Raw genomic sequence first — 25,427 nt, forward strand, 5'->3', positions numbered from 1 at the left:
GTGTGTGTGTGTGTGTGTGTATGTGTTTTCTTCCTGAAAAGTTGGCAGAGCCGCCGATTTTCCATAATGCAAGCATTTGGGAATTGTGAGCGGAATGAAACCGATCCAATCTCCTGACTGCGACATGAATTTTCATTAATTACAACCTTGTCAGCAAAAGCATTATCAAAGCTGAATATGAAAATGCTAATGAGTCCTCATTTGCATATTTTTCTTTGTTGGAATGTCATTAATTATTACATTTTATGATGATGAATGCAGCTGTCGAAGCTCTCCGATGCATAATTAGCCATCAGAATGCCAGGAGCCGATCAGCATTTTTGGGTGAAAAAAAAACAAATTTCACTTCCACTCTCCTCTCATCCCAACACCACCAACACACACACACATGCATGCACGCACGCACGCGCGCGCACACACACACACACACACACACATCCTGATGACGACAGTCCTAAGATCAGACTTTGGGGAAGTTGGAGAGAGGAGGAAGGGATGGGAATTTATCTTTGCTTTAAAATTATTTTGGTTTTAGCCAATAACGGTCTATACAATAGAAGCTGCTCTTAATAAAAAAAAAAAAAAATCATTATTCCAGCTTAATTAATGCCACGCTTAATTATAACACCATGATGTCAGCGGTTTTAATTAAGTATTGGCTCCGTTACAAAAACGAAGGGGGGGGGAACCCCTCCTCATTGCAGTAAGAGTCACAATCCACAGATTTGTGCAAATCGTTGCCCCGATTTTTGGTCTTCAGTGGTTCAGGGCTTTGCAGATACTCCCAAGCAGCACTGCCCCTGCACGCACAGCCCCCCACACACCTGGAGAGGGGCCCCCCGGTTCTCCTCCCATGTAACTTGCACACTTTGGGGCTTAGCTACTTGACCACTTTTTTTTTTTTTTTAGCTAAAGTGTAAGTGAAGATGAGAAAATACAGCTCATCCTCTCTCCCAGCCGCTGGGAAGGGTGTTTATAAGTAAAAAAAAGAAAAACAACAGCGAGCAGATGGGACCATTACACATGACCAAACCGATCAATCACAGATGAAGGGCCCAGGTGCAGCGCAGCCGTGCAACAACGCACCATTTCACAGTCTGTCACACACACACACACGGTCGTCCATGAGTGACCCTCCCTGGCTCCCCCCGGACCTCATCTGGAGTGCGGAGCCCCCTCGCCTGCCCACCCTCCAGCTGACGTCTTCATAATCGCCCTGTCTTCCTGGCGGGGCTGGAGCAGAGGGGTGGCTGCTGGGGGAGGGGAGCGAGTGTCGAGGGGAGATAAGGACAGGGGCTCGCATCCCTGTCCCTGTCCAGCATCCTCCTCCCAGCCGCTGTCCCCCGTGGCCCCTCCCTCCCGAGCCACCACCGCCATCATCCTCTCTCTCTCTCTCTCTCTCCATCATTAAGCTCATTAATTTTTAAGGGTGACTGCAGGGTTGCAGCACCCCAAGTGTCTGCCATCAGAGGCAGCAGTGTGGTTTGTTGAGTCCCTTGCCTGGGAGAAGAGGCGGTGTGGGGCTCCATCAAGTCGCGGTTCGGTCGCAGTGTTGTTGGAAATTAATTAATTGGAGGTGGGAATGGTACTTCCCAATGGCCCCTCTAAACTGGCTAAAAAGAAACCCCTCGGTGGCCCCGGAGCCTCTGAAGCCCCATCCTGATGACAGCATCCTGTGTCCTGAATCCTTTCTGACCACAGACTGATGTGGGAAATCACTGAGCCCAGAGGAGGCTGTCCCTCTGCACAGGTCACGAGGTTAAACTTGCAATACAACATACTAACAATTCAAATACACAAATAAGCTGAGCACTAGGCCTTCCCTTGGCCAAACTTTCCTTTATAATTTTTTTTTAAAAAAAAAAGGTCAGGGAGGGACAAAATATCCAACATACAGGAACCACATACAGGAAAGCAATTGCAAAAGACCAAAGCCCCTTAACTCTATTTGAAAGGGAGGGGGAAAAAAATCACATTAATATATAAAATAAGCCCAAGCTTGGTTTTATCAACGCAATAAATTCCTTAAGCATATACCACTTCTTAAGTCTAGATAATTTATAACAAAGTTTTGAAATCTGTGAGTATTGCACACATATCATGAGCAGTCCACTCTCTGGGCTCTGAGTCTTGGGTAGTTCTCTCCACCTCTGCTTTATTAGATGATTTTGCATCAGGCACACGCTCCTGGGGAACAACTGATCATTGACTTTGCCCACTTGGAGATGAGAAGCAGGTTAGGAAAGCACTCAGACTCTATGCAGACCAACTATATGACTGCTGAAGGGCTTAAAGGATTTAAGTCCCAAAATGCTCATGACATTTCAGGCTTTACTGGAAACTTTACCCTGCGACAAGAAAAAGTTCATCAAAACAGACCATACAACTCGGCCACTCTTACGATTAAATCAAGTATCATTTCTCCGTGGTCTCATGTAACAGTACAAAAATAAAATTAAAACTGCAGGCCAAGTTGGGTGTGAGAGGGTCCTACCTAAAATCCCCAGGCCTTTCCACTTAGAGGCAAAGGCAATTTTACAGAACACTAGGCAGATTGGATACACTGAAATGAAGCTTTGTCTCTTAGCATGGGCCCGACCATCAAGCCAAACATTCACAAAATAGTTTGAGGACACACTTGTTTGTGTTTTATTTTTTTCCTTTTAGGATTCAATACACTTTGCTTTGTCCTTACCAACTAATTTGTCCTTTGGAAACTACTAAATATCAAAGTAATCATGCATCTTTCTGTTTTCTGATATGTGCTCTGATTTTTATGTTTACTCCTTCTTAACAGCAAATCTCATCTCTGAACTCTACAAGAAAGAGAACATATTTATGAAAATCTCCCATAGCTATGGAGAAAAGATCACCTTGTGTTTGGAATGTGTATTTTTTTTCCCTTCCTTCAGGAATAGGTTCTACACATTTGCATTAATAAATTTCTATTTTTTCAAGCTCACTAGAAATTGCAGTACAAAAAGCAGATGTGTACGTTGGATTCTTTCAAATCAAATTTCCAAAAGCAGGGCCTATTCCGGCTCAAGATCAAAGGAACTAAAACATAATCTCCTCCCCCTTCCAATATAATTACAGAGATTTCATTTCTTTTGTTACAATGAGCACAACAGGTAAATCTGAAAGCTGAAGGATAATGATCAGGTGCTCCCGCTCCGCGAGGCTGGGCTGCCGAATTGCTCTGCTCAGTGTCCCTGCTGTTTAAACTACCACTCCACAGGAAGATGGGAAATGCTTCATGCTCTTCTCTCCTTGGTTCTTGGAGACGCGCCTCCTTCCTGAGAACTACACAGGCTAGATGTGGGATGGCCTGGGAGTCATTTCTCAGCACAGCTCTTCTGACGCAGGGCCATGCCCACCTCACCCAAACCCACTGCCATTGTGCTGATTCCAACTTAGAGCAACCTGACAGGGCAGAGGAGGACAGTCCTACAGCGTCCCCAAGGCTGTGCGATCTTGACGGAAGCAGACTCTGAATTACCAAGCTTTCATGCCAAATTCTCAGTCTTCCAGTAAGCAGTTGAGTACTTAAACAATGCACCACTAGGCCTTCTTATCTTAACACACATCAAGGGGGGAACCATATTGTTATATATTCTTCAGTGGTAACCCGCTTCAAAACCAATTTTTTAGGAAGATGGGGTATAAATAATAAATAGATGAGAAGTGATGGTATAATAAAATGTCATATCCTGGCAGACCTGGAAAAGGACAAGGCTGGGGGGGTAGGGGGTGGGGAGGAGAAGAGAGGCAACTGCCAAGTCATCAAAGGCTGAAGTTCAACAGACTGTTCTGCTCCAGTCTAGATTGATGGGTATGATCTGCATCACTGGGTACCACAGGTAAAGGGAGAACCAAAATTAGTGCCAAAGGCCACAGAAAGAGAACTTTGGGAGACAGCACTTGCAGGCTGAGCCACCCTTGAGGGGGGCTGCATTCTACATATGTATTTCCATCTCCCTTTTAAAATTCCTGGTACCTCATTTCATCCTTTGCTGCCCATAGGCATCTGTTCCCCTCTAATTATTTGCCATTTAGAAAAACTCTGCTTAAATTCCTTGTGCATCTGTCCCTTGCTTAGTGTATATTTTGTGATGTTTAAATGTGGAGCTTGATATGAAAGCAGCCTTGCAGAGAAGTGCAAAGCTTTCCCATTTCAATAGTGTTCAGTAGAGCAACCACAGCCTTAAAAGGTAGGTCTAATTATCATCTTTTATATTACAAAATAAATATGTGCCCTTCCTATATCTCTTTTGCAAAGCAACACACACACACACACACACACACACACATTCACCCACATTCCCCCTCATGTACTTAGGTAACAGTAAGCAAAGCTTCTGGTGTGTCTCCTTTCCAGGACCTTTGTAACATAAATGCCAGGACGAATGTGCGTTCAAAATGTAGACTTAATAGTCTTAAGTAGTATGTATCTCCAAAAATGCACCATTCTATGAAAGAGAAAGTCACTGCTTTGCATGGAACCATCTTTATTTCAAAGACAGCCTCCCTGGAGAATACCAGAAAAACAACAAACAAATCTTGTCTTTTCCTTATCCTTCCATTCACCTCATCTACAACAGACTATCTCCTAAAGAAGAGTCAGTGCAGAAAGGAAAAGCGTCAACTGAGAACATGAAAACGTGGCTTCTAAATTTCGTTTCGCCCATAAGTAGGTGAGTGAGTTTCCCCATATGAATTGGAGCAAATGATCCAGAAGGCCTTTGAGGAATAATTACTACTAATAATATTAGTAAGGTTAATAATCACAATAAATATTTACTCTGTGCCATATTTTACAGTACATGGGCAATTAAAAGCATGGACTCTGATATTAAACTGCCTGGATTTGAGCACGAGGGTCAACCCTGGTGAACTGATGAACCTGGCAAGTGACTGAGAGTATCTGCTTCCATTTTTTTTTTTAATCTTCCTCTGGTTTTTCCATCATTAAAATAGAATTAGCAATAGTATCTACCGCACATGGTGGTTTTGAGGAATAAGTTGAGACACTAAAAAAATGATGAGACTAGATAAGTACATTTATTGTTTATCTTCATAAATTTCATCACGAAGAAAGTACAGTCTTTCATTCTCCACTATCTTCACATTGCTCAGTGTGTGGTCCCATTATACAGTGCGTGGCTGATAAATGAACAAGTGCACAATGAGTAAATGAAGGGAGCAGAGTAGGAAATACGCATTGCTAAAATCACTGCTTCTAAGGCTGAATTACTCAAGACTTAGTAGGTGGGACTTATAGAATACTTTGCACGACCTTTGTCTCCAGGAAATTGATCATTCACTATGAAGATGAAGTTAAGATACAAACACTATAAACTATGGAGAAGAAATAATATGACGATCAAATATTAATCCCTTACCAGAGATAACACAAATCTAGGGGTTGAGAAGGAGAATCTTCTTGCCTCAAAGCTACACACACACACACACACACACACACACACACACCAAACACCCTCAAACAAACAAAAAAATACATACCCATCTCTGAAAATATTCACCAAAACTTTAACACAGTTGGAGTTAAGAAATACTCTTTTTTTTTTTCTTTGTAAACTTTCATTAAAATTAATAAAACAAAACAAGCCACAAGGTATGGGGAGGGAAACCCTACACACAGTGTATGAAAATGATTGTATGAAACACAATGTGAATGAAGGAAAGTATGAAACACAATCTATACTAATTTTGCCTGCAAACCAATATAAAAAGATATCAGTTTTCACCTTGTTGACTTATCAGGTTCTTCCTATCTTTACTTTTTAAAAAATAAAATGTATTTGATAAGGCTTCTATGACATACCATTCCTTTAGATATTTCTCCCCCTTTTGGCCCTGCTCTTTCTCTTTCACCTCCAGGTCTCTAACTGTGGGGAATCCATCTATGGTGGGTTCCTAGCGATGTCTTTACAGGAGCCATCATGGTAATCCCTACTTCCTAATGCCATCATTACGCCAAACAGCACAGCAGCTATGGATCGTAAGCTCAATTATCTCTCAGCTTTTTCCACTGAATCAAATGATCTATTTCATAGCTTTACTTGGACAGTTTTTAAGTACCTCAAACTAAACAACATATTCATTATATTTTTCTCTTCAACCTGGACATGTTTCTCAAGTATTGTAGAAATCAATGAAGAAATAAAGGTACATCTGAGAATCGTCTATTTCTAGGATACAAGAGGCCATGGTGGTATAGCATACAATGGGTTTGGCTGTTAACTACAAGTTCAAGCCCACCAAGTGCTCTGCCAGGAAAAGATAGGTAATCTCCTACAAAGATTTACAGCCTTGGCCCAGCAGAGGGTCACCATGAGCTGGATTCAATTTGAAGACAACAGGTTATTGATGCTACATGCACTACGTTTCATTCAATCTTCATAACAATGCTCTGTGGTGGATATCATTATCTTTATGAAAGTTGTGAGCTTGGAAAAAACTGCCTCAATTCATTACAGATTTCAAGACATAAGACTAATTATCAAGAGGATGAATGATGATTGGTGATCACTATTGGAAACAATCCTAACTCTTTCGTTGAAGCCTTATAGACAGAAGCCTTGTTGTAATATAGGAGTCTTCAGTTTCTCATGGGGTAGGTGGTTTGGTTAACAGACAATGATGAGATGGGAATTGTATCCAGAGGTAAGAAGGAAAGGCATACAAAAACAAACTACTCAGAAGAAGGAAAGGGGGGAGGCAATGAAAAGGTAGAAAATGTCTGCTGCTGCTGTTGTTGTTATGTGCCACTGAGTCACCTACGATTCACAGAGATCGTATGTACAGCAGCTCTGAAGCCTGTCATGTTCTGACCCAGTCTCACTGATTCCGACACACAGGCAAACAAACAGAATTAGGAGAAAATTTAAAACATTAAAAATAAACTAGGGAGGGGGACTCCACATGGACATTAAATATATTTTAACAATTAAATATTACAAATAAGTGCTTTTTAAAAAATCAGTAAGTATATCCATAGTATTAAGGGGCGGGGGGGAAGGAAACAAACCCTCCAAAGGCCCCAACAGAGGAGGTGAGTGAGATGCTCCCTGAGGAGGGCTGACTCTAGTAAAAAAGCCTCACACGGTGGCTGGAGTCCTGGCCTCTCTGCCAAAAGCCCTGAGCCACCACAAGGCCGGCTCCACGCAACTCACAGAGCTGCCTCTTCTCTTTCCAATGACAACTTTCCCACAAGACAACTACAATTCAGGGTCTGACTCAACAAAGCATCTACATAGTGTTGGAATCTATGACCCTCAAAACCTCAAGAGAAGTTCCCTTTCTCAGAGTAATTCCTTACAATCGCAGTGGGCTGATTCCTTCATTACCAGACCAATTTGTCTTCTCCAAACCTTGCCGATGTGCTGTCCACCCCACCAAATGTCATGATCTTAACATCCTAGACATGACCATGATCTTCCACAGATTTCTGATGCGTGGTTCATTCAGCATTGGAATGCCTCGGCAATGAATCTCTCTCCTTGTGCATGACTTAATGAGGGGGTCATCAGGAAGAGAGAACAAGACAGGATAATTTTAAATTTAACGTAAATACTATTGATACAAAGTGAGCTACAATGGTCCAATGGCGTTCAACTGCTTACGGAAACATTGGTACTGAAACAGTGCTCCAAGAGTAAATGACCTGGCAACCTGTTTTCATAAATATTACAACTAAGGAAACTCAACTCTATGTCATTGGAAGGCATCATGAATTAAAATCGACTCAATGAAACCCAACAACAGACTTGTTAAGTACCATCTAATCAGAAGCAACTCATAGCTCTAGCAGGTAAATCACACAGAAGACTGCCCATCTTTCTCCTAGAGAGCATCTTGTGGATTTGAAGTATCACATGCCTTTGGGTTGGCAGTTCCTTATGCACAGGTCACCAGAGTTCCCCGAGAGCATACGAGTCATATATTATTAGAGTATTCAAGTCCTTATACGCACAATTTTAGATCTTTTCTTTCTCTCCAGATACTGGGTATGAACACTTTTCTAGTCAAGAGGAAAGTGGATTGGACATTTATTTCTATCAATCTTGGATGACTTGGATGTTGTATTTTCTGGCTCACTGGAGAAAACACCTGCCAATGCAAAACTGACCCTGATTTTTTCTAGGCAAGGGTAATGGGCATGTTCAAGGCGGAAGGGAGGACGCAGTGCACATAAGCAATTCACCTTTCTGTTCTCATTCCATGGCTACAAACCTGGCAAGGGGTAGCAACCCTTTCCACCAAAACCAGAGGCAGACGCCTAAAATAGTAAGATTTCTGCTAAAACCAGAGGCAGACTCTTAAAAATAGAAAAGTATTTAAATATTTTAAATATAAAAATATAAAGTATTTAAATTCTACTCCTTTCCTTCCCCAAAAAGTCACTTGCCAGGCATACAGGGTAGGCTTCCTACTGCAGATACGTGTGTGTCTGAGATCACACAGTCATGAAGGTGGGAATCAAAGTCTGCTGTAACTGCAAACTCCAAGTTCCATGCTTATGCCAGGATGATGAAAGCAGCTAATCAAAGAGGAGAGAAGCAGAAGAAGGCAGGAGGCTGGACGCAGTGGATACTGAAAAAAGCATATCTCAGAAGACAAAAAGAACAGGCAACAATAACAACAACAAAAATTACGTCCTTGAAAGCAGTGCCATCTTAAAGCAGTGAAACTGACTTCGGGACCAAGCAATTTCAGGGAAGTTGGTGAGCTACACTCTACAGAGAGGCTGTTTGTCCACTCGAAGTGGTCCACACTCTCAAAGTTACTAGAGAAGACAGGGCCAATTCACACTTTTTAAAAAATTTTATTCTTTTTTTTAATTTAAAATAATGTCTTTCTCTTCCTATTGTTACATATATTAAGAATGTTTACTATTTCATAAAATCTATATTTCTGTTATTTTGTAATTTATTTTTATTATTACTAATTTTGTAGAATATTTACAGAGATTCTGGATCTCCATTCATTCATTGTTGCCTTTTTCTCCCTGCCCACCCCTCCCACCATTCGCACATTTTAATCACAGGGAAAAGAAATCTAGAAAGGTGAAGAAAACAGGAAAAGAATGACTTATGGGGGGAAAAGAAAAATTGTAACAAGTTAAGTGAAAATAAGCTGGAAAATGCAAATACCTTAAAGGGCTACCAAGAGAATTAAAAAAGGGTACATCTGCTTCCGAGACATGACAAGAAAAGATAGCTAGAATTTACATGCAACTAAAAGGAATTCTGGTGGTATAATGGTTAAGGACTTGGCTACTGACTAAAAAGTCTGCAGTTTGAACTGAACCATGACCCTGAGAGAGACGTACTTGGAGGTAACCTGCTCCTATGCAGACAGCCAACCCAGGCCACCCTCTAGGGCCATTCTCCGCTGCCCTACAGCATTACTCTGAGTTGCAGGTGGTTGGGTAACACTTAAAAATAAGAGTTAGCATCACCTACCAAAACCCAAGCAACACATTTAAGATTTGAGAAGTCGGTTAATACACTTAATATTCTGGAAAAGCTTGCTTCCTACTTTCTTTCTACCTCTCTGCTTTACACTGAGCACACATGACTCAGTCCAGTTAGGGCGCTCGACTCGGAAGGAATGGTGAAGGCCTGCGGTGAAGATTACAGCAGTCAGCAAGCAAAAGGAAAAAATGAGTTGGTATCATCTTTTTCTACTTTCTCTGGAAAGTCAGGTTAGACTGGAGATACCGCGGGGTTCCTCAAATGTCCATAGTCCTTTGCTTTTAGCAAGTCAAATGTTTATTGAATCAAACATTTGAATGGAAATTCTAATCTCTCCGGGTCAGAGGGACTAGAGTCAGAGATGTCCAAAGATAAGGCATCTAGAAAACCAAACAAAGGAAGGTGGGGGTGATGGGGTCTGAGGAGTTACTGTACATGTCAATGTGGTTGTCGGGTGCCATACTTTGACTCACTGAAACCCCATGGGATAGAGTGAATCTGACCCATGGGTTACCCTAAGGCAGTAAGCTTAACAGGAGCAGATCATTGGGCCTTTCTCACATGAGTCAATGGGTAGGTTTGAACTACCGACCTTTCTGTTACAGTTCAATACTTAACTATTGTGTTAACCTGAGCTCCTACAGGAAAGTCAAACTGAAAAGTTATGTCGTCAAGATTTAAACGTGATTACTCTGCATTGTAGTACTCAGTATGGATTTATATTTATTCATCCTCCTTGTAAGTCTAACAAGTGGCAGATGGGAAAAAAAATAAAAAGCAATGATGACAAAAAAAAAACCTGCCAACAAAACAAATCCACTGTCATCAAACTGACTCTCTAACTCAGAGAAACCTCAAGTGTCAAATGAGAGCTGGGCGTGTACTCTACAAAAGGATGTCAAGTCGGGTTAGTTAGTCACATCACACACACACACACACACACACACACACACACACACACACACACACACACACAGAGGCACAAAAGAGGGAAGTGAAAGGCTTCATATGATGAGGGAGGAAGCAGGTCCTCAACTGAGTGACAACGAGGCGGGCTCTCCTAAAATGTTAGAAAGAGATTTACATTACCAATCTGTGAAAGAATCCACAGCTCCATCCACGGCTTTCCTTAGGAATAAGTCTTCTCCTATTTCTCCTTTAGCTTGGTGGTGGTGGTGGTGGTGGTGGTGGTGCTGTGTACCATCACAACATAACAGACTCATAGCTGATCCTCCAGCAGGATTTCAGAGGCTATAAACTGCCCCAGGAGGAGACTGCCCGTCTTTCTCCCATGGAGCAGCTGGTGGATTCTATCCGCACGCTTTAGGGTTGACAGCTCAACTTCTTACCACTAGGCCACACTCTTCCATACTTTCTTGCTTTTTTCACACTCTTTTGCTTAAATCAAAGATTATAAAATACTAAACTTGAGTGTAAACCCTTGAGCCTTAAATTCAACAGAGAAGTCTATTTCCAGGTCAGCAGCCTTTCTGCCATCTCCACATTCCCATTAACAAAGCAGCAAGTTCCATACTCATTAGCTTCAGTTCTCCCTTATAAATATGATAAAATCTTCCCATGACATGTGTGATCCTTAATCATTCTTTTTGTTTATAGCTGTAGTTTAACAGTAGGATTAAAAAAAAATAAAATAAAAGCAACAGCTTGTTGGCTCCTCCACCCATTTTTGTTTTTACCTGTAAACTTTAAACCTTAGGTTTCATTTCCCTTTAAGTGGACATGTGGGCTGATGAGTATACAGGCTTCAGCATCCGCCAAGACCGCGAGTACATCCCCAATGCATATACTATCCAGGAGGCTGTCCCAGCTCCAGATCTGGGTTATCCGACTCTTTCCCTGTGTGACTTTCCTTATATGTAAACTGAAGATAATGTTTTCTCAAAAGAACTCTTGTGGTAAGATACTACTGCAGCCAAGTTTGGCACATGGTTCTGATGGCTAAGTGTCATCAAGGTGACAATGACTCACAGCAATTCTATGAACAACGGATCTCGATCCTGCCGTATCCTGTGCCACCCTCACCATCTCTGACAGACACGAGCCCATGGTACAGACACTGTCAATCCACAATCCATCTTGACTGAGGGTCTTCCGCTCTTTCACTGCGACATTCTCCCTTTCCAGGCATGATGTCCTTTTGCACGGACTGGCCCCTCCTAACAGTATACTCAAAGTATGTATGGTGAAGCTTCACCATCCTTGCCCCTAAGGAGTACTCTTGTTATACTTTTTTCCAAAGATACCTCTGTGTCTTCTTTTGAAAGTCCATAGGATATCCAGTACTCTTCTCCAACACTACAACTCAAAGGTATAGATTCTTCTCCTGTCATCCTTACTTTGCTACTTTCACATGCACAGTAAGTAACTGAAAAGGACATGGCTTGGTTCAGGTGCACCTTAGTCTTTAAACTGTCATCACTGCTCTTTCGCACTTTGGAGAGGTCCTTGACAGCAGACTTTCTCCTTGCAATACGTCTTTTTCATTTCTTGTCTGCTGGTACCAAGGGTGTTGGCTGGGAAATCCAAGTATGATCAAAAGATCAAAAGATTAGCTGCTAACCAAAAGGCCAGCAGTTCAAATCCAGTAGGCAATAATGGGAAGAAGAATGGGCCGACTCCTCTTGTAAAGATTTCTAGCCTTGGAAACCAGATAGAGGATCACAGTAAATTAAAACAGACTCAACACCACTGGGCTCAACACCAATAAGGAGCTTTGGACGTACAATAGTTAAACGCTTAACCAGCAGCTAATCAAAAAGACAATGACTTCAAGACGGTGACTCCATGGGAGAAAGATCAAGGAAGCTACTTGTATAATGACTGGTGGTGTTATGTGCCTTCAAGTCAGAACTAACTCACAGGTGACCTTCTAACAGGTTTCCAGAGGTAGTAAATCCCACAAAAAGACAATATCCATCTTTCTCCTGCAGAGCAGCTAGTGGATTCGAACCAGGTGCCTTGAAGTTGGCAGTGTAGCATCTGTAACATTAGGCCACCAGAGCTCCCATCATAACAATTATAGCCTTAAAAATCCTGCTGTTGTCATGTGCCGTCGAGTTGACTACAACTCCTCATGACTCTATGAACTATAGCTCTGAATCCTGCCCTATTTTGAGCCATTCTCACTGTCTCAGACACACTTGCCCCCGCTGCCCCAGTCACTGTGTCAATCCATCTCATCTGAGGTCTTCCTCTAGTATGCTGACCCTCTATCCTTCCTAGGACTGACGTTCTTTTCCAAGGAATGGTTCCTCCCGAAAACATGTACAAAGTATGTGAGACAAGAGTTTCAAAATCCTGGCCTCCAAGGAGCACCGTGGTTTCACTCTTTCTATGGCAGACCTGTTTTCAAATTGACTTGGTGACACTTTGGGCATATTATCAGGAATGGCCAATCCTTGGAAAAGAAATCATGCTTAGAGAGGTAGAAGGTCAACAAAAGAGAGGAAGACCCTTAACAAGACTGAGTGACAACAAGCTTAAGCCCAACAAAGACTGTGAAGATAGTGTAATACAAGGCAAGGTTCCAAACCGAAGTACACAAGGTCAGGGAGCTCTGGTGGCCTAGTGGCAAGCAGCTGCACTGCAATCCCTAAGTACACAGGCTTGCTAGGAGTCAGAGTCAACTTATGGCCACTCAACATTATCACCAAGGGAAAAGGCAATCAATCTACTTCTGAACTTAGTCAGTGAAAACTGTGAGGACCAGGTCATGTTTTGATCTGTTGCACAAGGGGTCACCAAGAGTTAAGTCAATGTCAGTCATCAGTCCACCCACGCGCCCATCTATCCACCCATCAGATTAGGGTAGTAACGATAAAAGGGCACTGGCAATAAACACTATCGATGTTGATGGACAACAAGATCACTGTGCGCTGATTGCTAAGAATTCAATTTGATCTTGTGTAGTAAAGGAAGCTTCCAATTTGGACAGCAGATCCACCAACTGGATCCTGGTCAGGAATACTCTGAAAGGGGACACATGGGGTGACAAAGGCAAAGAGAAAACTGGCCTTGAGACTCAGAGTCTCTCCCAAATCATCTACTTGTGTTAGTCCTGCTGTCTGCAGCAATGTCCATTCAAGCAGGATCCTGTAAAGAGGAAAGGTCTAGCATCCTCGTAGTTCTCAGTGCATGATGCTTCTGCAATTGTGTTTTGGTTCCAAACAAGCCTCTTTGTTTTTATAAACTCTTTCCTCCCTGCTTTTCCTCTGCTTGTGCTCCTTGTGTGTCCAATCATCCACATGCATGACACTGACAGAGTCATTTCCCCTTCAGCTGTTACCCGGGAGTGGTTTTCCAGTCTTTTACAGTCAAACATTTAAAGACATAATTTGTACCCACGTGTAACTTTTATTCTATAGAAAACAAAACAAATCAGGCTAAAATTGCCAGAAGACAATACTTCATTCAAATAACACTCACACATTGATTTTACAACTACAGGGAAAACTCAAACACATCGTTCTTCATTCACTATACTCAATTATCTCTCTCCTTCGGCTTCTTGCATCCTCTTTTTGCTTTATTAATTCTGTCAAAAGTAAAGTGTTCACTACCATTAAAAACACATACTTTCTGTAATTCATCTTCGGCAACAAGCAAATGTTCCCTTTCAATCATGATGTAGAGTATGTATTTGTTCACATGGTGAAAATCTGAACAATTTTTCTGTTTAGTAATTATTGTTCATGCTCCATATATACTGACTTCACACTGAAAGATGTGCTGGAAGTCTGAATTCCTGATCTGTTGGTGGAAAAGTCTTTGATGACGTACTGTCCCTTAACATGAGGCTATACAGAAGTAGGGAGGGTTCTAATCCATTATGAATGACATGCTTTTTTTAATAAAAAAAAAAGAGTGAGAGACATGCACAGAGACAGAAAGAAGATGGTTAGCCATGTGCTGAGGGAGACAGAGACAGAATGTAACTACAGCTTGGAGCCATGGAACGAACATCCGGGTCTACCAGACATCTGGACAAGCAAGCAAAGGTCTTCTTCTAAAATATAGGAGAGAATATCTTGATAGAAAATTTAAACACTTTGATTTCAAGCTCCTAATATGCAAAACTGTGAGATAATCATGTCTTCACAGCTCTGCAGTCACGGGTATTTTGTTACAGCAGTTCCTGCTCTAAGGAATAATTCTGGGGCTGGTTATATGTTTTTAAACCAAGAAACCCTGGGTAACCTGAACATACTGAACAAATTCTCATCTAATATGAAAGAGAAGCTCTCTGTCTTTAAGAAGTAACTATCCAGTGACTGGGAGCCCTAATGGCATAGCGTATAAATATATAGAGCTACTAACCAAAAGGTCACAGGTTTGAATCCACCAGGTGCTCAAAGGTGAAAAGATGGGCAGTCCCCTGCCACTAAGATTTACAGCCTCAGAAAGCCAAGAGAGTAACCTACGTTAGAATCCACTTGACAGCAGTGGGTTTGGTTTTCAACCCAGTAAGAGACAACAAATCCCAGTGCTCCTGAACTTCAGTTTCTTCCAGTCTGATAAATGTCCATTTAGCTCAGTGCCTGGCGCTCAGGCTGAATAAATGGACATTCTAGCTATTCTCTAGTTTTCCCTATGAGTATGTTAAGATTACCAACGAGTTTATTTGTATGTATCAGTCCAGGGCTAGAAATTATCTATTTGCAAAGTTACTGTATTCAATCATCTTTTGGGTTGACTCCATGATGTTGTCAATGCTGAGTCTTTAACCATTTGGACTACACACGCTTCTGGCCCACGGTCAATACCAGTAGAGTCAAGTTTATCACTGGCCATATCCCACTGGAATAAAAACTTGGGAAGGGCAGGTATGTTTTCTGCTTTGTTTCCTGGTAGGTCCCAGGTCCTTGACCCAGACAGTGCTGAGAACATATTGGCTGGATGAGTGACAACTGTTGACCACAGCTGTACCTCCATCAGCACAGCCTGTTCACACCGTTCCATGTTTCTGAAACTGCTTTCAAAATGCACAGTCTCTTCTCTGCTAGGATTCTGCAGATGCCTGGAACGCTCCACTTGTTCCCAAGCCAGCTCCATCTGCCTGGCTGTCTCTTTCACATAAGGAGCCCTGGTGGCACACTGGTTAAGCACTCAGCTGCTACCGGAAAGGTCAGTGTTTCAACCAACCAACTGCTTTGCTGGACAAGGATGTGGCAGTCAGCTTCCTTAAAACGGCTGTGGGATGTTAGGTGCCGCTGAGTCAACTGAAACTCATGGTGAGTCTATGAACAACAGATCTGATCCTTGCCCCCTTTTGTGGCATCCTCATGATCTCAGCCATGGTCGAAACCAGAGAACACTGTTACAGTTGCTGTGTCAATCCATCTTCTTGAAGGTCTTCCTCCCTTTTGTTGAACCTTATGGTACTCCAGTGGCCTAATGGTAAGAAACTGTGCTGCAATCCCAAAGGCACACAGTTCAAATCCACCAGCTGCTCCACGGGAGAGGAATGGGCAATCTCCTCTCATATGATTAACTGCCTCTGAAAACCTGCTGAATGGTCAGCTACGGCTTGGTCCAACTCAGCGGCACATCTTGCCTTTTCCAGCACTACTTCCCTCCCCTCCCGAAGGGGGAAAAATGCCTGACAACATGTTCAAAGTATGCAAGGTGAAGTTTCCACATACTTGCCACTTAGGAGCACTTCCTCCGAGACTGTTTTATCTGCTCTTTGGGCATTCCACGGTATAGTCCGTACTCTTCACCAACACCACAAATCAAAGGCATCGATTCTTCTTCTGTCATCCCCGTTCGCTGTCCAACTTACAGATTCATACAACGCAACTGGAACATTGTGGCTTGGATAAGGTGTTCTCTGGTCTTTATACGGCTATTCTTGCTCTTTGGAGGCAAAGGGTCCTTGAAAGCGGGTTTTCCCAATGCAACACATCTTTTGATTCCCTGGCTGCTGCGGCCATATAGTTGTTGATGTAAATCCAAGTAAAACTAATTGTCGCATAGATTTTTAAAAGCTGTAATCTCTATGGGTTTTACCTGGGTCCATAAAAAGTACAACTTTAGAAAGCCAATAGAGTAATTCCACTCTATCCTACACAGCTGCTATTAGTTAGAAGCAATTTGATGGCCACAGGTTTTATAGCTTTCTCATTTTCATCATTTCGATCACAACTTCTTCACATAAATAGTTACCGAAGAGTTGACTCTGACTTGCAGCAAACTCATGTGTGTCAGAGAAAATTCTGGAAGAGTTTAGTCTTTTCCCCTTCTTCTGAATTTTATTTATTCTGTTGTCATTGGGAACACAAGCATCAGTTCAACAACTCTGCACAAGTTAATGACACTGACGGCTTCTCATGCTCTGAAATCATCCTTGCCGCCTTTTCTAACATAAACTCATTGCCCTCTATGGCCTCTTATCTACTCTTTTGAGTTGTTGTTGTCAATCTCACATAGATAGTTCTTCCAAGACTGTAACATTCAAAATAAGACTCCCCTTTTCTAATCAAGTTTAACTATTATTTGGTTGTAAGATGTTGTTTTATGGTTTAAAGATGGCTGCAAGGTGGTAGTTTCAGGGACTGATATCCATTTTCTGTGATTATTGTGGTCTAGTGGTGAGAAGTCATGCTGCCAAAAGAAAGGCACGTAATTCAAATCCACCAGCTGCTCTGAGGAGAAAAGACGGGCAACCGTCTCCCATGTGGTTTACTGCCCCTGAGAAGCCCCTGGAGGGTCAGCTAATGAGTTCGTTCTGACTCAATAGCACATAGTAACAAAAAAATCCTAAATAATTTAAAATCCTGTCCTGCATTTCCCCCCCTTCTGAGTAGGATTCTTCCACAGACTCCATGATCAAAATGCTCCGTAAAAGTAGCTAAACACCATCCAGTTCTTCCAGTATCATGACCAAAGAAGTAGCTGCTTATACAGGGGCAATTATCCATACATTCTATATCGTCCTCCTATTCCTGACTCGCTGCATCCATCTGGTCTAGATGTTGTTGTGTAGCATGAAGTATGAGCTGGCGCATAAACTGACCCTCCAACGCGTATTCAGAGGTGGTATAACCACACAGAAGGGGTCTGCTGATCATTCTCCTGCAGAGAAGCTGTGGATCTCAAACACGTGGCTTCAGGATGGCAATGAGGTTCCTTACCACGAGGCCACCAGAGCACCCTAGGTTAAGAGACACCAATTGTACCTTGGATGGCCACTTCCACGTTTTTAATAAACCAGAAACTACACAATAAGCCAGGAGGTACAACAAAACAGCTTTATAAGGCCAATGAATTACAATGTCCATGAAACCACAACCTTGAACATTCAAACTATATCTTATGTCTGGTTGTACATAAGAGGCTTTGGCCATTTCTCTGTCTCATCATTTTTATAATCTATCATACAACTTTTGCCAACTCAACTTTCTACAGGTGAATAACTTATTATTTCTATAATCTGCTGTGCGAAACTATCCTTAAGCAATACAATTTTTTTCATCACTGTTAAACACTCCATTTTTAAATTTTTCCTCCTGTTCCTGGTACCAAATAAACTCTCCTCTCCATCCACTTGTCTTTTCTTCTTATTTTAGAAAAGTGAGCCCATGCAATGTTTGTCCTGTTGTAATTTACTTATTTTACACAATGTGTCTTCAAGCTCCACACATGTATCAAGACTTCATTCTTCCTGTCAGTAGTCTAGGGTATGTCTGTAACACAATTCATTTACCCATTCATCTATTGGTAGGAATTTCGTTTTACTTTTGGGTTACTGTGGATAATGTTTCAAAGGACGCTGGCATTCCTGTATCTGTTCAGGTTTCAGTTTTTGTATTCCGGATAAGACGTGGGACTCTGGAGTGGGACCAAGAAGTGGGACTGATAAGTCAAATGGGGAGTTTACTTTTGGGGGTATCACCACACTATTTTCTATGATGTCTGTACCGTTTTGTATTCCTATCAGCAGTATAAAGATTTTCATTTCCCCACATTCACACAACATTTGTCATTTTAAAAGTTCTCAAAATCCTAGTCATCCTAGGAGAAATGTAATGACCTTGAATTGTGGTTTGAAATTGTATCTCAATGACGGTTAAATGGCATCAGGGATCTTTGGTGGTCAGCGTTCAGTGTCCTTTAATTGAAAAATCTATTTCAAAGCCATTGCTCACTTTATGACTGGATTATTTATGTGTAATATTGTTGAAGTGTTACTTATCTCTAGCTTCTTTTTAAATTTTTTTCCCATTTTTTTATTATTTTTTTGTGTGTGTACTGTCAATTCATATCTGACTGGTACAGGAGGAGACTGCCCCTCCTTCTCCAGCAGAGCATCTGGTAGATTTGAACCATGTATCTCTTGCTTCTAAGATTCTAACTGGGTGTATCTAACTGGGTGTATGGTTTCTGAAGGATACACTTCTGGTCCGTAGCTCAACCCTTCACTTTTTGGTAAAACGTTCAAAGCCTAACTTCAAATACGTTGCATCCCAGAAGTTATCTGCAGCTCTTATCTGTTGACAAATACTTGACATAAAGCTGGTCATCAATAAATATTTGATAAGTAGACTACAGCAAGCTCATGTCTGCATCTAGAGAAAACAGCTTTAATCAGTCTGTGTTATAAGTAAAAAAGCTTATGATATAATTTGTGATCCAATCAAGAAATATGTTAAAACTTTTCTCAAGTTACAAGTATTCATAGTAAGATACACTTTTCAGATGAAACCTCACCAATGTAGATGCTCTACCTTAAAAAGAAGTTCTTTGGTAAAGAATTCCTGATACATAATTTACAAGATTAATGCTTTAACTACTTCATTCACAAAACCTCCTTCTATCTAAAGCCAACATTTTTGACTTGCCAAAAATGCTAAATAAAAGTGGGTTTTATTTATCATTTTGATGGTACAAAGGAATAGGCTCTGGCACATGTGAAAACAATACCTACACTCCAAACATTTTCTTTACCTTTTTACCTTTTAGACTACATCCTGAAACCCACACATGAGCTTTCAGGGGAACACAGGAACAGAGGAGGAAATCACAGGGTCACACAATTTGACGGATGGGGGTGGGGAGAGGGTTAAAGAAATGAGAAAGATCCCCCAAAGATCTGGAGGGAAAGGAGAATGGTGGGCAGAATTCAAGGTTCATTAACTTTATAAACTATAATGATTTGGAGTGATGCATAAAACACAATGTGAATGAAGCACAGTGTGAAACACAATGTATACAAACTTTGTAAGCAAACCAATATAATTTAAAAAAATATACATGAGCTTTTAACTAAGACTTCCACCTCACTTTGCATTTTAATTTCGCTAAATGGAATACAAAGAATTCAAAAGAAGCTAAAAAAAATAATCAAAGGGGGAAAATATGGAATCTTGAAGATGATAGTCTCCCGACTACAGAGGTTAATCTGGGCCCCAAATGGAATCCCACCACCACCTCCGCCCCGAGTCAGGATGTGGAACCGTCTCAGGTCAGCTCTGGCTTTGTAAGGTCATAAAAACATTCCATGTGGATGAAATCCTCCAATCAGACAGGTACCATCACATCACTCCAAAGAGGATATAACATACAACCAAATATAATCCAGCTCACTATTTCACAGACTAAACTGTAAGAATAAGAGATGAAAAATCTCATTAAATGAAACTAGGTTTGTTTTCTCTTTTGTGCAGAAGTCCTAGCTTGGGAGAAGGGGGACGGGATGGGGAGTACTAACAAAACATTCTTTTGTGTGTGAAATAGGTCTTTGAAGAAGATAGCAGAGATACTGGGAAGTGTATCATCGAAGTACTTGACACACTTGCCTACTACCAATTTTGAGACGAGGCTAATTTCAAAGCATCCTTAGCTATTTCCCTAATTGTTCTGCACACGGCAAAGCTTTCCTCTTCAGGATCATTTAGTCTTGGCTGTATACTGCAAAAAATAATAAATGGATGTTCTTTCTGAAATATTTATGGTGCTGATTTTCCTCTAATTTGGCTTGCTTTTCTTCTAAATTAGTAAAAAATCCATTAACATTTTTCTGTAGATACAGAGAAGAGGGGGGAAAAAAACAAACCCTCATCCCAACTACCCATGTATGTGTGATTGGGTATGCTGTTTAACTGCGAATCCTCAACAATTAAAGTCTGCCGTTCACATCATCATTATAGAATTAAACTTTCCAGTGCCTGAGTCTCACTATCCAGCCAACTTGTCAGCAAAGAACAACAAGAACACTGATCTGAGAAATTAAAGAGATCATTTCCACTCACTGTATGCCCATCCAATTTTAACGTATTTATGTAAATGGCCATCTTCTAGGACTTATGGCATAAAAATATCTCACTGGTAAATAATTAGGAGCTAAATAGGTGATGAATCACTTTTTACTAAGTGAAAAAGGATGTGAAAATAAGGACTCAGCTTGAGGGGTGTAAAAATGAACCCTTTTGATAAAATGGCAATTCTTTGAAGTTCTGGGTAGATCAGATTCCCAAACCTGGCATGGCATGGTCTTCACTCTTCAAACTACACGTGACTGGATCCCTGCTCACACCTCAATCACAGAGTCTTGCAGACTGAAGCATTCACATGATGTGAAGGGCTAGTGAGCATCTGAGCTGTACGAGGCTGAAGAGCTCCGAGAGTTGGTCATTTTTCCTTATGCAATACGGAAGTCAGGGACAGACAGCTGAAGAATAGCACTTGTCCGAAATACCTCTCTAGGGAGCTGCTGTGGTCTAGTTAAAAGCACAGTCAAAGCCTTACTGCTACAAAGCCAAAGGCAGGCGGTTCGAATCCACCAAGTGCTCCTAGGAAGAAACACGGGATATTTCCTCTTGTGCCATTTACCAACTCTGCAAACCCGCTGGAGAGTCAACGATGAGTTGCTTCTCACACAACTGAAGAATTATGATCTAATATACAGGAATATAAACAGTAGAATAAAGCAAGTTCAAAAAAACTGTAGAAAATAATTTTAAAATTAAGAACAGTAAGTAACAAGACAAAAAACAAACTATGAAACATTTCTAAAATTCTCATTTTGGAAAAGTAAATACAGATGAGGCCACCTGAAACTGGTCCTCTCCACCTAGCCCAGGCTGTGGCTTCTCATTCACCTCAGAGCATTTAGTGGAGCTGGTACTGCTGTGTGTATAGCTGTGTCATGAATGTTAACTCTTCTCTTCAACAAGATCGGAAACTCACTGAGCAAATGTGACAGCATCATAGAAAGGTGGTCTGCTCCCAGAGGAATAAACAATCAAACGGCAACTGCTATCCGCAGTCACTGGACGTATTACAAACAGAGAAAGTGATGTGTGTGGCTTTGCTGAACATTCCCAGAGGATGAACTTGACCTACCCAACTTTCAAAGACACAGAGACAGACTGGACATGAGGATCAGGGAATATGCTCCAACCAAGGGTCGGAGGCTGCGGTCTGGAAATTCATTTTAGGAAGATTTCTGATGGCATAGAAGCAAGGCATGGTAAGGACAAGGGAAGTATTAAAAAGCGTCCATTTGGCAAGCTCTGGTGGCCTAGTGGCAAGAAGCTGCAACTGCAATCTCGGAGATGCACGGTTCAAATCTACCAGATGCTCTGCTGGAGGAGGGACAATCTCCTCCTGTACCAGTCAGATCTGATTTGACGGTACACACAAAAAGTAATTAAATAAAATAATTTTTTTTTAAAAAAGCGTCCATTTGGGGACAACGGCGTCCCGGATCCCAGTCAGATGATTAAAGAAGACGGCAAAAGAACAGATGCCTTTAAACTCTGGTACTGACACAGAATATTGCATATAGCACGGGCTGTCAGAAGAATAAACATATCTGCCTTGGAAGACGCTGAGCCGGAAATGAGGATGGGAAGACTCTGTCACACTTTACTTGGACATGTTATCAGAAGGGACCAGTCCATGGAGAAGATTAAGTACAAGGTCAGCAAAAAGATGAAGACCCTAAAACGGATTGATTGACCCAATGGCTGCAACAGTGGGGCTTGGCCAGAGCAAGGACTGTGAGAACGGCTGAGTGCTGAGTGCTGAGGCACACTATTTTATACAGGTCATCAGGAGTGAGTCAGAACCAGTTAGTGCCTAATAACAACATCCACTAGGTGTTAACGGGGTGTTTTTTTTTTTAGTTTCTTTCTTTTCTTGATCACTTGCTTCCGTGTGATCCTGATCTCTTTTGTATTTCTTCATTCTCCCTTGGGAAATTTATGTCTGTTTCTGGCATCTGTCTTCCACCCACCTTTGTGAACAGTGAGGTGAAAAATTCATTTCTTTTTTAGCAGTATCTCCATTGTCCATCAATAAATTACCCTTTCTATTTCTTTAAGGCTTGACAAACCACTTTTCTGATCTCCTGTTCTCTGGGGAAATAGCTCATTTTATATTTATCATCATCTCATGGGCAAATCTCTCTTCTTCACTCTTAATTTTGGGATTAAAAAAAAATTTCCCCTCAAATCTTCCTGTAATTACACAGTCTCCTTCTTCACAACATTTGGTGTCAAGTGAGTCTTTTTCTTAATAAATAATTACTTTATGTCCTTCATTTTCAACCTTGGTCATCAGTGAGTTGAAATTTTCTGGAAGAATGTTTATTCTCACACAGTATCACTCTGAGGTATCTGTTGATAGAATTTATCCCTGAATGACGATTCTTTATCTTGTTCTCATTACTCTCTTTTCAATCCTTTTTCTTTAATGTTTCTTTTTGGTGAAAATATATACAAGTAAACACACATTCACTTACAACATTTACTTACAATCATTCACTTACATCATTTACTTACAATATCTACATGGCCAGTTCAGTAATGTTAACTGTTTACTCCAGACTGTATCCTCATTCTATTTCAACCTATATTATATCATCGTTTTTACTCTAGTCTCTCTGCCCCTTAAGCTTCTGTCTGTGATTTAGATTAACTCTTGATGGGTAAAACTCAAACATGCATAATTCTTCATAAGAGCACAATGTTCAAGTTAAATTCTTACTTAGTTCCATGAGTAATTCATTGGATGGTTTTAGTTCAAGGTTTAAAGATTATTTCAAGACCTTAGATTTGGGACTGCATTTCTCACCTGAGCTCTAGTGGTGCAATGTGTTACATGTTACACTGTTAAATGAAAGCTAAGCGGTTTGAAGTCACCAACGGGTGCAAAGAAGACAGGCCGACTTCTCTGATCAATATTGTTAAGATTTACAACCTTGGGAGCTAATGGAAGTTTGCTGAGTTGAAATCAATTCCATGGCAGTGGGGTTGTGGGTGTTTTTAATCCCAACAAAACTAATCGTCCAGTAACTCTGGTTTCCATATGAATTTGAAGTTCTGTTCTTTTTCTTTCCAGGTTATTCTGTTAAGTTCTTGATCAGAATATTTAGTAATAGTAGCTAGAGACCATTTCTTCTAGCCAAATCGTAAGAAAGTCTCATTTTGCTTTATAAGGTCTAAAGTTCACCAAAGCCATTTTGTCTATAGGGACAGAAAGGCTATAGTTCTACCTACACACATCCCACATTCCCATGTTTAAATTAACGCCACCGATAATATTCCAAATGGAAAGCATCATTTGATGACCAAATCTAACATGACCACCTAACATATCCCAACTCCTCCCTGTGCCCCAACTTGGTAGAACCCAGTCGAGTTTCGTGGGTCTTCCTTTCCCTTCTCTAGTTGGAACAAAGTTGAAATGTTTCACAGTTCTGCATTTTCAACGACTTCCTTTGCTTCACATAGAACTTAGACAGAACTTTATATAAGTTTCCATTTCTACATATTGAAAAACAGCTTACTCTACATTCAGCACATTCTCAGTCGTTAGTTCTCTTTTTTTATTAAATGTTTTACTAATGATTTTAATGCAACATTTATAATTTTTACAGCATATTCTTTCCATTTGATTTTTCCCCCATTCATTCATTGCTGTACATTTTCCTCCCCGCTGACCACTCCCCCCAAGTTTGTTTTTCTATTTGGAAAAAAAAATCTTTCATTGTTATACAATCCCCCCCTTCCAGTTCACGGTCCACTTTAATATTCATTTCTTTTTTTGGAATCTCGTCATGAAAATAATACCTAATCCTATATTCCTTTTAAACAGTTCTCTCCCTCATCTGTTTCAATGCAGTACATATTATTTATCCCTTCTTTTCTTAGGTTCCCCCCAACTCCGATGTCAGTCCAGTTTTACAACAGTGGCTCTATACAATATTTGTCCTTTTGTGACTGAGATATTTCACTCAGCAAGATGTTCTCCAGCTTCACCCATTTTGTATAATATTTCACGAGTTCTTTGTTTTTCAATGCAGCATAGTATTCCATTGTGTGAATATCTCACAGCTTCTCTATCCATTCGTTTGTTGATGGGCACTTAGGTTGTTTCCAACTCTTTGCTATTGTGAACAAAGCAGCAATAAACATGGATGTGAATGTACCTGCTTGGGTGGCAGTTCTCATTTCTTTAGGGCATATTCCCAGTAGTGGAATTGCTGGGTCAAATGGTATCTCTATTTGCAACTTTTTGTGTAAGCGCCACACCACTTTCCACAGTGGTTGCACCATTTTCCACTCCCACCAAAAGTGAATAAGGGTTCTAGTTTCTCCACCACCTCACCAGCATTTGCTGTTTGCTGCTCTGCTGAATTCTGCAATTCTTCCTAGGATAAAATGATATCTCATAGTTGTTTTGATTTGCATCTCTTTTAGAACTAGGGATTTTGAACACTTTTTCATGTGTTTTTGTTCGCCATCTGAACATCTTCTTTGGTGAAGTATCTGTTCATATTGGTGAAGTATCTGTTCATATCCTGTGCCCATTTTTCAACTGGGTTGTTTATCTTGTTGTGGCAATTATTTTTTTCTACATCATACAGAGAGAAATCACATTTTATCTTTCCCATTATTTCCT

General features: G+C 41.0%; 1 protein-coding gene across 7 annotated transcripts in view; it reads right to left on the reverse strand.

The window, feature by feature from the left end:
* Positions 1 to 25,427, reverse strand: part of TCF4 (transcription factor 4) — a 419,315-nt gene that overhangs the window by 219,676 nt on the left and 174,212 nt on the right. The gene's annotated exons all lie outside the window — the stretch shown is intronic.

The sequence above is a fragment of the Elephantulus edwardii genome, unplaced genomic scaffold (genome assembly GCF_000299155.1).
Source record: "Elephantulus edwardii isolate Elephantulus edwardi_28Jun2011 unplaced genomic scaffold, EleEdw1.0 scaffold00103, whole genome shotgun sequence".
NCBI classification, from domain to species: Eukaryota; Metazoa; Chordata; class Mammalia; order Macroscelidea; family Macroscelididae; genus Elephantulus; species Elephantulus edwardii.